The 6,000-nt window shown below is 43.6% G+C and overlaps 1 protein-coding gene across 7 annotated transcripts in view; it reads left to right on the forward strand.

Annotated features, from left to right (window-relative positions):
• The window catches only part of FHIT (fragile histidine triad diadenosine triphosphatase), a 1,437,020-nt gene extending 1,432,170 nt beyond the window's left edge, over positions 1-4,850 (forward strand). For all 7 annotated transcript variants that reach the window (XM_040454580.1, XM_040454579.1, XM_040454577.1 and 4 more), the window contains one exon: positions 4,542-4,850. The gene's annotated coding sequence lies outside the window, so the exon portion shown is untranslated. The remainder of the gene's footprint in view (positions 1-4,541) is intronic.
• The last annotated feature ends 1,150 nt before the right edge of the window (positions 4,851-6,000 follow it).

Here is a 6,000-nt window from a genome sequence, read left to right on the forward strand (position 1 = left end):
AAGCTTGGCCAGTGTCTTTCTTGTGTGTTTGTGGTTCTTAGTGTTTGATTTATCCCTTCAAAGAGAAAAGTGACAATGCTGAGTCTATGGCCACTCTATAAAGGACAGCCAGTGAACCGCATCTCCCCTCCTGTGTGGGGCTGGCCACACGCTGCCTGGAGCTGCTCTCTGTACCCTCAAGGACTTACGAACACAGGCCTGGGGGATGGCCCCCGTTTAAGGGGAAGTCAAGTCACACCTTCTCATTGCAGAAAGTTGTTATTAATCAGCCTATGTGGCACACCACAGAGGGATGGTTTTGAGTTAGGAAACTTGGTGTGAGGTCACCCTGCTCAGGAGTCTATCCTCTCACACCGCTGGGTTTCTGGCCACTGTGCTTGGGGGTAACCCCTTCTATCTCGAGATGGAGGAATAACTGCATTGCCTGAGAGTTAACTAATCAAAGTGGCTTTCTGTTCTTGCCATTCCCTGCCCCCCCACCCAGCTTCACCTTTACCCACTTACTCGAAGAGATTGCCACCAGCAGCTTTTGTCGTCCAATTTCTGAGACCAGTTTATTAAAAAAAGCTGAAAAGCAGAGGTCAGAGGTGCCTGCCTGTAGAAAATTGCTCCTCTTGTTTTTGGTGTGAGCGGAATGACTTTCTATGCCTATGTCTCTAGTCTGCTAGGAACTAAGAAGTACTTTTAAAAGAAGAAACTTGTTACAGAGGAATTTTATGTTGGTGTCCCAAGGCTTTGTTTTGCTGGTGTGTGTGATTACTTTGCCTTAAAACCACTTCTGTGGCATCCCTGGTATGGATGCAAAACAGGTCATTTTATTTAACTTCATGGGCAAAAACTACTACATTTGAAGGACAACACTTGCCCAGTATGTGTGGCCCTGCTAAGAGTGCAGCAGGCAACTTGAGGAGAAGTTGGATGTTCGCATCTGAAATCTACTGAAACTTGTCTCCAGCATCTGATTTGCCTGGAGCCATTTGGAGCGTTTTACAGGAGCACACTTTGGAACTGAATCAGAAAGGAAATAGGGTTGGAACTCTTTGCTTTCACAGTCCATGAGTTTTCCCCAGAGGTTCAAGCCACACTTCAGACCCATTAGATCAGAATCATGGGGGCAGGGTCGGGGGGAGGGATAAGATAGAGGCATGTCTATTTTTAGACTTTCCCAGGTGATTCCAGTGAATAGCTAAGTTGAGAAACATGATCTTCAAGAAACAGAAGGAAGGTGTGTGGAGTTTTTGTGGCTCCATATGTTCCTTTGCATTGTGTCAGATTAACTGTGGCCAGTTCCCTTCCAGGTTCACCTACAGAAGAGAGAGACTTTGATCTGTTTTCTTAGCTTCAAAGCAGAAATTCCTCCTCTGGGCCCATCAGAGTGTAGGCAGGATAGAGTAAGAGGTAGAAGCCTCCTTCACTGACACACTGGTCAAAAGAGGTTTCCTTGAATGCACTCAGAGGTTGGCTGGATCTGTTGAATTTTGTGCAGAAAAACTTTATGGAGCCTGATGACACCTGTGTGTTCAAAGAGAAGTCAGTATGGTTCCGTTCATAACCCAGGGGAATCCCTTTGGTACCTCTGCTTCTCACTATATCATGACAACAAAATGCAAATTAACTTACAAGGCTTCCCCGAATTGTCCAGGGAGAGATGGAAGAGAATATTACAGCACACACTATGTGGTCAACCTTACTCAAAACTTAATCTTTCTCCATCAGGCAGCTTTAACTCCCTTCCAAATTTGAAGCTCCTCTTTCTAAAAACCTCTTCGACTGTCCAGAGTCACAATGCTTCCCTTCTACCTTTATTCCCTACCCTGCAAAATAAACCTCTGATAGGAACTTTATAATACTCTCTATTATCTCTCAAGCATGGCCTTGCGGGGAATGGGGACATTCTCAGTTCATCTGCCACTAGATTAGAGATATAGAAATATTTGAAAAGCACACATTCATGGCAACCAGTCAAACTTCACACATTCTGGGCTCATGCTCTCTGATCTTGGAACTCCAGAAGCCCACGTTTTCTGGACTGGTTGCCTGGCACCCAATTACCTATTGCATTGCTGCATCCTATGCAATGTGTTTCCCCACATGGGCGGGAAGTGCCTTGAGGTTACCATTATTCACCTCCTTGCACTTCTTCAGGGTCTTACTCACACTTCGATAAATACATATGTTGATATACCCAAGCAGCATTGAAAAATACTACTGTCTAAAGGTAATATTGAAGGTACTAGGCACACGAAGGGCACATACTATACGACATCCCACCAGAATATGGGAAGATGAGTACCTTGTCCAAATACACCCTCTCCAACAATGAGACTGAATCTCTTTCTGCGTAGCTAAGCACCTGACATTCACTTGCTTTCCAACGCAATCCAGAGAATAAAAAATGATAATGACTATAATAGAGGCTATTGTTAGTGTTTACAGTGCCCTAGGCTCTGCTTGAAGGGCTTTGCGTGTATTAACTGACTCAGTCCTCTTCCTACCCAGGCCAGGCATGTTTTGGTCTGCCTACAGACACACAGCCAGCCAGTCATGAGGCTGGACCCAAGCCTCCTCAAAGCCCAACATGTTCACTCATTGTGCTCCAGCAGGAGAAGCAAACTCTGCCTCCCACAAGCTTCCAGGCTAGTTGAAGAAAAGGAACTGCTGAACACAGAGCTTTCAGAAGCTAGGCACATGGTTTGGATGCCAGAGCTGTGTGAGGGATGTGTTACAGAAGCATTGTAAGTAGAAAGCCTGCTCAGGTACAGATAGAGGCTTCCGCAGAGATTCGAAAATTACAGGGTTGGTATCTGGGAGGGTGGTTCAGCAAATAACACGGGGCCACAACGTTCAAGACCAAAAATAAAGCTGAGGGAAACTTCTCCTAGGACATAAATCTGCCCTAGACAGGTGAGGCGGAGAAAAGAAAGGGCACATCCATTTTCAGGCCTGCACAGGTGCCTCTGACTCAAAGTCAATAATTGTTCAAGGACAAGGGCAATGATGAATGATCGGGAGATGACCTGTATGTCCAGACAAGATGGGTGGTGCTGGGCACAATAGAGAATGATCCCAATATCATAGAGATCAGACAGGCCCCCATCTTTAGAGTTGGGGGACTGTAAACTGAATGGTACATACATCCTGCTTTCCACCCCTCACACACATCAGTAAATGTGGGGGGCAGTGGATCCTGAGCTCAAATGTGAAGGCTGAAGCAGAAGTGGTTAGGCTTCTATGTTCTGGGTCCTGGAAGGAATGAGGTGTAATTCCAAAGGGATACCCTGTTTGCCCTTTTCTCTCTGACCTTGTTATGTACTTATAGGCAAAGTATAATGTTAGACTCACTAAAAACTCTCTTCATGTGCCAGATAGGGCTGAACAAGCCCATATTGGGGATACCCTTAAATTCACTACACACTGGACCTAGCAGAAAGCTGAGTCTTTGCAGCTCAGCCACCCAGGTCTGTGTCTGCAATGTTGCACACAAAGTCATCCAATTAGCAGACCAATAGCAAACAGTAAGTGAAAAGCGATGTCAATCTACACCGAAGTCTATTGAAAACATCAAAGGGAAGTCCATCTGTGCTTCTCAACAAAGTTCCTCGAAACTCCTTCCTATATCACATACACGGTAGCTGCCCCAAACATATCCCAGGACCCTTTATTTCAGTCTTCCCCCAATATTATGGAATCTAGCCCATGAAATCCTCATCTTTCCTCTGCCCTTTTCTCTTTCCTATAACTGTGTGCCTTTTCCGGTGTCCTCCAAGCTAGTAGTCTTACCTTTCCCAGTTCCTGACCACCCTCATTCAGTGATACCAATAATTAAGGCCCAGAAGCCAAAGCTTCAACAGGTTCTCCTTTGGGGTGGAGGGAGAATGCCAGAGCTATGAAACATATTTCTATGATACAGGGATTCTCTTCTTTCTAAGATTAACCCCGTTTCCTATTTTATGAGTAGAAATGATTTGTTTTAGTTCTACCCAAATCCTTAACGTAACTTAGCCTTGAAGCAAAACTAATTCTGCCTGCTACACACTAGCTCAATAATTCCCCAAATCTCAGACTCTTATGGAGAGCTCGTTAAAAAGCACAGATTCTTGGGCCTCTCGCTAGACCTGCTGAGTCAGAATGTGGTGGACAGACTCAAGAAATCTGTGTTTTTAACAAGTGCACCAGGTAATTCTGAAACATTTAGGTTTGAAAATCTATTCTTACCTAATTAATAAAGGTCTGAATTGGCTTCATTTGTATATAAGTCTTGTGTCTGTAAAATAGATTCTTAAGAGACCATGTAGCTGACCTCTGGGACATGAGTGTGGGCTGTGAAAAGAAAATGTGGGGATCCAGGGAATATAGGCATCAGCAAGGTTGGGATCCAACTATTTCACACATTCTGCCCACATCTCTATGGTTTCTTGTAAATTGTCAGTGGCAATCTAACAGATTAGCAGTAAGCAAACTTACATTTTTTTTATTGCCATAACTCAAAAAAAGCTATTGGTTCTAACTAAATGTCTGTTTTTATGTTCTGTCATCTCCAGGCTCAAAAGTAACTTGAACAAATCCCAAGGCATACGGAAATGGGCCTCGTTCTCTAGGACTCTGCAGCATTGGAAATGAAGCTAAGCAGACTTTATTACATCCCACAATTCTGCAACCTTTTGCGAAGCATTTTATTCTACTTGTGGAAGCCATCGGGGTTATGTTTCAATCACCATGACTGACAGGCTAACTTCAAAACAACAGCATCGGCAGCCCTTCCATACTTCCTGGGCTATGCACTTAGAATAGAACCTTTTCTAAATTGTCCCTTGGCCTGGACGGAAATAAAATGGTGGTTAAAATATTTATCTTGTGCATTGGGTAACTTAAAAATTGATATTTTGGGGCCTCTGAAAGGCATAACTGAGGAAGTCGATCTTTTAGAACTACCATGCCTCCTGTAACCAAAGGTTTGTTAAAGCTGAGATAAGATTTAGAGAGTTTCCATTTTGGTAATGAACAAAACAGAACAAGAAACACATAACCTTTCCTCGGTTGTATTCTCTTCCTGCCTTGGGTGTAGAGAGGCAGAGCTGAAAGAGCTTAGGATGGCAAAATGGGCTTCAGGAAACTAATAAACATGTAATGAGGTGATCAGACACGTTGGACTGGCTATTTGAGTGCTAGGAATGTAACGAAAGGGAATGGAAAAGCTCTTGATGTTGGTTGAGGAAGAACGCCTCTTGCCCATAATAGTCAATTTTTTTAAGCAAAGATGACAGAAGGGTGTTCTTTCCTTCCAATGGTAGATTAATAAAAGGGGAGATTTGGGTTTATAAAGAAAAATAAAACACAGCAATGGCACTGCTATAAAGAACCACAGAAAGCCTCCTTGAGAATCTCTTGGCTTATGGGCTACTCCCTGACCCCAACACCATCATCGATATATGGCATATTAGTTTTCTATGAGTCCTGCAACAAATTACCACAAACTGGGTGGCCTAAAACAATAGAAATGTGTCCCCTTACAGTTGTAGAGGTCCAAAGTCCCAAATACAGCGAGGCCTGCTCCCTCCAGACTCTCTGGGGGGAATTTCTCCTAGCTGCTGGTGACTGCTGGCAAAACTTCGGAGTTCCTTGACATCATCCCAACCTCTGCCTCTGTCTTCACCTTCCTCCTCTTCTCTGTCTCCTTTGTGTATCTCTTGTAAAGACTCTTGTCACTGGATTAAGGGCCCACTCAAATAATCCAGAATTATATTCTCATGGTCTTAATACCCTTAACTTAATTATATCTGCAAAGGCACTTCTTTCAAAATAGGAAAGCATTTATATATTCCAGGGATTTGACAAGGACCTATCTTGTGAGGGGAGGGCACTATCCAACCCATTCCTTAGGACATTTGGTCTTTGACTATTTCTTATCTAGTATAAGCCAACAGACTGAGTATGACAACACATCTTCTTTCAAACCTTCTTACATGTCTTTGCCAAAGCCCTATTTATTGACAATCATTT

The sequence above is a fragment of the Herpailurus yagouaroundi genome, unplaced genomic scaffold (assembly GCF_014898765.1).
Source record: "Herpailurus yagouaroundi ecotype Mexico unplaced genomic scaffold, PumYag 213, whole genome shotgun sequence".
In the NCBI taxonomy this organism is placed as follows: Eukaryota; Metazoa; Chordata; class Mammalia; order Carnivora; family Felidae; genus Herpailurus; species Herpailurus yagouaroundi.